This window comes from Cuculus canorus, chromosome 3 (genome assembly GCF_017976375.1).
Source record: "Cuculus canorus isolate bCucCan1 chromosome 3, bCucCan1.pri, whole genome shotgun sequence".
Lineage (NCBI taxonomy): Eukaryota > Metazoa > Chordata > Aves > Cuculiformes > Cuculidae > Cuculus > Cuculus canorus.
In genome coordinates, this window is record NC_071403.1 from 71,394,987 (window position 1) to 71,402,626 (window position 7,640).

Sequence of the window (7,640 nt, forward strand, 5' to 3'; positions counted from 1 at the left end):
CTGAGGATGAGCAGCAGCAGGGGTGGGACTGCTCCGTCCCACTCACAGAATGGGCTACATGGAAAAGTTGTGGGAGAAAGAGAATATGTATCTGTAGAAATTTCCATTGTTCATGAAATAATTTTTTTAGGCCTTCCATGTTATTGACATGCAAATACCGGGGTGAATGTATCCTGCCTTTTTAGCAGGCTGCAGGGGGCTGTGAAAGAAGCAGCCGTATCCAGGCATTTGCTTAATGAGACCTGAAAAAACTATGAGGTTGGGCTCTATATTGCCTTGCTGACAAGCAATTAATATTCTTATTTGCCTTTTAATCCTCTCTTTCAGGTGTCTAATTTTGTGCATCCCCTATTAACTTCTCATTCCTCTTGGTGCAGAACATCAGAGGCCACCATACATCTCATCATAGTATTTCCAGTGTGTAAGAGGGCAGAGGGAGCGGGAAGTAACTGCAATATAGTTTGGAATCTTTTATCTTCATTTCTAAATCCATTAATTCCTTTAAAGTACACACTCTCTTTCTTTCTTACCACCAGAAACAAGAACTTATTTGAATGTCAAACGGGGCCCTAATGAATCCCATAAGATAATCATAGCAGCAGCTGTCCAAGTTAGTTTCTATAAATAATTCTATATGATCTTTACCGAAGTTACCAAGTGCTAACTCGGGAACCTGCCTTTTCCTTCCTCTCACATGCCCCTTTGAAACCAGGGATGCTAGTGGACTTTTATTAGTCCATTATTATAAGTTAGGGCCTTTTAAGTGCTTCACCTTGGGATCATAGAATCATAGAACTGTTTGGTTGGAAAAGATCATTGAGTCTAACCATACCTGTCCATTACTTAACCAGATCCCTGAGCAACTCATCTGCCTATCTGCCCACCTCCAAGGATAGTGACTCAACCACCTCTGCCAGTACCTGCCCCTTCACCCTTTTTTTCACTCCTAATATCCAATCTGAATCTCCCCTGGCGCAACTTGAGGCCATTTCCTCTTGTCCTATCACCTGTCACTTGGGAGAAGAGACCAACACCCATCTCGCTACAACCTCCTGTCATGTGGTAGTAGACAGTAATAAGGTCTCCTCAGTCTCTGCCACACTAAACAACTCCAGTTTCCTCAACTGATTTTCATAAGTTTTGTTTTCTAGCCTTTTCACCAGCTTCATTCCCCTTCTCTGGACACGCTCCAGCCTCTTAATATCCTTCTTGCAGTGAGGGGCCCAAAACTGAACCCAGAGTTCGAGGTACAGCCTCACCAATGCCGAGTACAGGGGCACAATCACTTCCCTGGTCCTGCTGGCCACACTGTTTCTGATGCAGGCCAAGATGTCATTGGCCTTCTTGGCCACCCGGGCCACTGCTGGCTCATGTTCAGCCTCTGTCAGCCAACACCTCCAGGTCCTTCTCTGCCCGGCAGCTTTCCAGACACTCTTTCCCAAGCCTGTAGTGCTGCATGGAATGGTTGGACTCGATGATCCAATGGGTCCTTTCCAACCTTGTGATTCTGTGTGTGATTCTGTATGGCGCTGTTGTGTCCCAAGTGCAGGACTCAGCACTTGGCCTTGTTGAACCTCATCCTGTCGGTCTCAGCCCATCAATCCAGGCTGTTCAGATCCCTCTGTAGAGCCTCCCTACCCTCAAGCAGATTGACACTTCCACCCAGTATGCTCAGGCTACGATACTGAGCACTGAGCTCCTCAAACCTGCCAGATGAAATGAAGCGTGTAACCATGAAGAGTGAGGTGCTCCTGAGCAGCCGGTATTCTGGTAATGAAGTTGTTGATGCAGATATGTAGAAGTGCCTCGTGATAACATTAGTTACCATTCAGCAAAGGCTGGCACCTCTAAGATGGTGGGTACCAAGTGATCTTACACTATAGTAACATGGTTCAGCAGAGTATGTGTGTTTCTTAGAGGTTTATCGCCTTCTTCTAAGGAAGAAGAGAGCACACACAGTGTTTTTCCTCTACCCTTTATAAGTCTCATACAAAGAAGGGTAAATGACAGTAAACTGAAGTTTTGTTGCCTTGTCTTCTAACATCTCTACACATCTCTAGCAGGTGCTTTTGGGCACAGAAATCTGAGAGGATTCTAAATTTGAATTGCTTTATTCACACGTACACACCAGTCCCGAAAAGAGGACGTGCAGCCAGTGTGCAAGGCGGTTCCTTCATGTCAGAATCCTAGCCCAACATCTCTGTCTGGTTCCCAAGAGACAGCTCTTAACACCAGAAATGATTTAACAAGGGGCGAGGCAGACAGCCAATTTCCAGGCTGTTCGCATTGCCTCCTCTTCTTCCAGTCTGCCAGGGCACAAAGTCCTTGCATAACCCAAAGACTGAACAGTGAGACAGTGGGTCTCTCCAAGAGATGAAAACCTCGTTGTGCACCGTAAAGGTAATATTAGCAGATTTGTGGTGATGCTTCCCACAAGGATATGCCTGCTTAGCTGTTAACAGAAAAGGTAACTGCGAAGCTTCAGAGCTTCCCTTTCAGCCTGTGTTTCTGCAGTTAGGGTCTCATTCAAATTATTTGTGTCTGCACAACAAGGATAGTAATCGGCTTTCGCACAGTACACTGATGCTATTTCTGTTTACCTTTAGAAAGTTTTCAGCATGTTTAGTGACGAGCTCGTGCTTAACAATTCTCATTCCCTGCCTAATGGGTTACAAAAATGGGGGCATTTTTACTTCATGAAGCTCATTTCTCTTCCCTCAATGACTGTAACTTCGTGCTGATGTCTTTAGGGCATCCTTCAAGAGTACTGTTTCAGGGATTCTTTTCTCAGAAAAAAAGGATTTGGTTTAGCTCAGAGCTGGCTGTCTCTAGTTCTGCTGCCCCTTTCCCTTTTAATTGTTTCAGTTTCTAAATCAGATGCCACCAGTAGCACAGGAAAGCTGAGGTCCCTTCCAGCCTGTTCTCAGCACTGCCCACAGACTGATGCAAACTGGCACATTCAGTGCCCGTGCAGACAGCAGCTGTGTAATCCAGTGGCATTTCCTTCTAAAATGTTCTGCACAGAAGAGGAGCTTGAAAGGAACGTGAAATGAAGTAGCAGTCTGGGGAGAAATGCAATTCCAGCCCCAGAGGCAATGCTATGGAAAGCAATAAATCCTCTTGTCTGTATCTACCAAAAGATGACAGTCTTTACTTTTGAGCTGTATGTATCTCTGCAGCCAGGCAGATGCCTGCAGACCTGCTTCCCCCTCACCTGTACCAGGGACCCACTGGAGCATGCTGCAATACCCTTTCAGTGTGCGCTTTGGGTTTTCTTTTCCATGGAAACCAGGACACTGTTGGAGGAGGAGGATGGGATAGATGCTGTGTACCTTATTCCAACCTGATATGGCTTTAGGACATGAGCAGATAACACAACCAGAGCCAGACACAGCTCTTTTTTTTTTAGCTTGCTGGGTATCCAATAGTTTCAGGCAGTCAGACAGTGTCTGACAGGAAAAACAAGCTCAAAACCATCATGAAGCATCCAATTCATATAGAGAAATACCTACTAGGCTGGGGGGAAATAGAGACCAGTCACAGACAGTTATGTCGCTTCAAGGTAGTGACACCTCCCGTCTCATTCCGGCATGATCTGTCCCTTGGCTTTGAAAACAGCAGAGTGAACAATAGTCATTCAGGAGCAGAAAACATTGATATCTGTTGTGCCGGCACACTGGGACTGGAAGGGTGATTTCTGCCTGATTTCATTCGTGAGATCCTAGTGGGTTTTTGGTTTTTTTTTGGACTATTCTTTTTCTGTAAGAATAGCCCTGCTTCAAAATTTCCCAGGAATACAATGTTTTTGATAAAAAAAATGCAGTTTCTGCCATACAAACAACTAACCCACTAACTGCTCTCTCATCAGGAGACATGAAAGTGTTTAGGGTTGCCTAAGCACAGTTTGCTGTTCTCCACTGCATTGAGCTGCTCCAAAAGGCTGAAGGCTGAATTCTTCCTGGCGAGGCTAGTGGGGAGCTGCTCCCTCCACCGCCCTCCAGCTTCTCCCGCCCAACTATGGCTCCAACAGGAAAATGTGCTTTCCTGGCTGTATGCAGCACATGGCAGTGACATTAAGAGAAGGAGCCTGACACGGGAGGCCAGACCAGACACAACTCGCAGGGAATATGGATTGCTGGCACAGCGAGCTGTACTTTAGCTTTGAGGTCTCTCAAAATAAAAGGCCGGAAGTTTTTATCTCCTGCCTCCCTCTTCCATCACCCGAGCATTCGTCTCTTCACCTGTAGCTTTCAGCTCTCAGTTCCTCTATCCAAGGACACTCTGTTCTGCTTTGGGTGGATTTGAGGAAAAGAACTGCAAATTGAAAACAGGTCCTCTTGTTTCCATCCACCTCTTCTCCCAGTGCTTTGGTGAAACCAAAAGTGCAGGTCTTCTGTCTCCTTTTCTTTAAGCTCAGATCACCACCCTGAATACTTTCTGTAGTGATTTCAGCTATACTTTTTCAAGAAGAAATAAACTACTTCACATTCAAAAGCCACAAATTGTTGCTTCCATTTTGTCAGAAAGGCTGGGCTCCTTCCAGGTTCAGAAATACACTCCAATCTGCCAAGTTTTGTCAAATGTTACCTTCCTTTAACTAGAAATATTCATACTCTTTGGGTTAAAGAGCAAGAGGGGAAAGCAACCGTTCAAATATATTCTTTGAGAGGGAAGGTTCTGTGTTTTCTGTGTGAAGACTTGGGGGAGGAGGAACGTGGAAAGGCAGAATAAAGCAGAAAAGAGTTGACAGAAATACCCAGCTGAGGACCACTCTGAGTTTATAATTGGGATCAGATTCTGCTAGTCTCAATCCTGCAGTGCAATCCCAATTGATTTCTGGAGGTACCTCGCAGGATTTGAGCCAATGTTTGACATAACAAGGGTTGTGGGATCTTGTCCTTGTGAAGCAGGGGTCGGAAGGCTGTTGTTGATGCAACTGCTGTGTTCCTGACTGGCAAGCCTTCTCCGTTCCAGGTTGATAAGCTGATTCCCCACAGTGGGAGTGGTGTGGAGAAGCATGGTCATCACCATTTGTATTCATTCTCATATGATGTATTCCACACTCCTCCATCCTCTCTTACGGAGAGCAATGTGGTGACAGAGAATGGCAAGTCACTGCAAAATGTTCTCAAATCCTCCCAGTACTCATTGTTAGAGCTGTATAACAGTGCGAGACCAGACAGAGTGTGGAAAGCAATAACGCACACCTTCTTTCATTCCAAACTATTTTCTAAGCTTGTGTGATACAAATCTCCATCCTTATTGGGCAGATCACTCACTTTTCATGTCAACCTTTGCTACTTGGTGTGGGAAGGAAACATCAATTTTAATTCTGCCATGGTGCCATGCATCTAAATAACACCCTTGAGTAATTGGCATAGAGTATGGATTCTGGGGTTGGATCCAGTCTCCCTGCCAGGAAGCAATGCCGCAGAGGGGCTGCAGCTCTGGTCTCTGAAGAGAGAGACTCTTTTTAGAGGAGCTGCCAGCTAGATTGTTTAGGCTGTTTCTGGAACTTGAGAAGTAATCATATGGTTGGGCTGACTGTTGGAGGGTGATATTGGAGAACATCTCTCAGGAATGGTTCTGCTGGATAGCCAGTTCCTCACATGAGAGCGACTTGTTTAGCGCAATCCTTCCTCCTAGTCCTGCTTCTCAGCTTGGTCCTCCTTCTCTCAGCTCTGATGATCCAGGATATCTGTGTGTCTGACCCATCTGTCTTTTGAAGGTGGTCTCAGACTGGCTGCATCCATGCTGTGCCAAGCAGAGCCTCTGGAAACAGCCCCAACCTTGCTCCCAGAATGCCTCTATGGAAAAGGTGCTTTTCTGCTCTAGTGTTACTGTACGAGTGCAAAGCAAAGGCAACACACATGAAACAGCACCGATGCTCCCAGAAAATGCCAGGCTTCCTGCTCCAGGGTGACGTCCCTGCTCTGCACCCATGGGTGGTGAGGGCCACATGCCAAGCACCCTGATGGTGCCCCAGCCCTTCCTGAGCAGCTCCTGCAGTGCTGCTGATGACATCATTTTGGTGGCTGTATTGGTTTAAAAAGCTGGGTTTGTTTATGGTGTAATTGAATTGCAGTTTTCTTGGGCAATTTTACTTCTCTACTAAGGATGCTGTGAGTGTATCTGCAAGCATTCATGTGTTGAGATAGAACTCCTGGTGGTGTTCATCCCCCCTGCACTGTGGCTGCCACCTCCAGGAAATGCTTCTGTGCCTGGATGCCCATGCACAGGCACAGATGTGTGCACACAGCACCTGATCCTGCTTCTTAGCTATTTTTAGCCCAATTCCCCGAGTTGTTCTGCTTCCTGCTGATGACTGGGAAGCTGTAGTAGTGCTGTTTCCTTTCGCCAGCCTCTCGAGTGTAGAAATTATGGTGAATTGGAGAACAAGTGTGATTAGATTGATAGTTACACCTCCTCCTTTAATTAGCCAACCACAGGATCTGCAGAGATAAGGAGGGAGAGGGAATAAGATTTCACCATTGCAAGAGTGCTGGAGGTTCTTTCTTGTCTGTTCTTTCTTCTCCATGTGTTCTCACTGAGAATGAACCCATTTGTGATGTGTGTTTGATTTACCACTGCCCTGCCTGTGCTCCGTCAATGGTTTCCCTGACCTCAGCTCAACGATTATGCAACTGAGCGTTGTAAATTATCTTGTCACCAGAATCTCTGTTTAGGCAAGGATAATCACTTCCTTGTCAGAACCCAGTCTTGGCATCCAAAACCAAAAACTCTGCTGCATAATAATGAGAGCAACGTGCTATTAGGGATGACCCCCCCCACTCTGCCATATGGAAACTACCACATACAGGTGCTCAGAGCCTGAAACATCATTAATTTGTGCAAAGTGCTTAGCAAGCCTTGGCAAAAAGGTGATAAAGTCTAAAATATGAATTTTAGCTGCATAATGAAATGCAGCATGCACTGTCCTTTATCTAACAGAGCCTCTCTGTGCTTCACTGTGGCGACACTTGGCAGCACTGCCGTCACTGCTTGGCAATGCTTCTGCAGGCTCCATGTTGAAGGGAGCGTTCTGCACCGTATTGGCTCTCCAATCAGTTGTGGCTCATGGTCTGTTTTTTCTGTACTCAGGGGAATACAACATGCAGTGCTGATTCCTTGCAGCATGTCAGAGAGGTGAAGTGGAGTGGCTGTGTTTTACTTGCTAGAAGCAAATCATGTTATGGAGATGAGGAGTCAAATGGCCATGTGGCTGCAGGTGTGTATGGATTCCTTCAAGGATACGCATCCTCACTTGGCTTTGCAAGCTGGGCTGTGGGAGATGTGGGAGAGATCAGCTGTGGTGGTGGTGGTGATTGTGTCCAGCGAGAGAGAATCCATTTAAGATGTGGTATATTTGCTAATGCCAAATCTGTGCTCACATTTGTTCCACTTCCGTGGAGAATTGCACTTTCCTTTCTTGTATATCAGAATAATGGAAAATGTCATAGAATCTCAGAATGGTTTGGGTTGGAAGGGACCTTCAAGCCCATCCAGTTCCAGACACCTCCCACTGGATCAGGTTGCTCATAGCCTCAATCAGCCTGGCCTTGAACACCTTTCCATTTCTCTCTCTCTAAACCCTTGACTGTAAAACCTCAGGCAGCTGAACTATTATTTCTGTATATGAG

The 7,640-nt window shown here is 46.0% G+C and overlaps 1 long non-coding RNA gene across 2 annotated transcripts in view; it reads left to right on the plus strand.

Annotated features, from left to right (window-relative positions):
* The window catches only part of LOC128851706 (uncharacterized), a 28,536-nt gene extending 21,328 nt beyond the window's left edge, over positions 1-7,208 (plus strand). The window contains exon 3 of one of the 2 annotated variants that reach the window (XR_008449116.1): positions 7,102-7,208. This is a non-coding gene — a long non-coding RNA (uncharacterized LOC128851706). Of the gene's footprint in view, positions 1-327; positions 4,413-7,101 lie in introns of those variants that run through there. The other variant, XR_008449112.1, reaches the window with a different exon arrangement.
* The last annotated feature ends 432 nt before the right edge of the window (positions 7,209-7,640 follow it).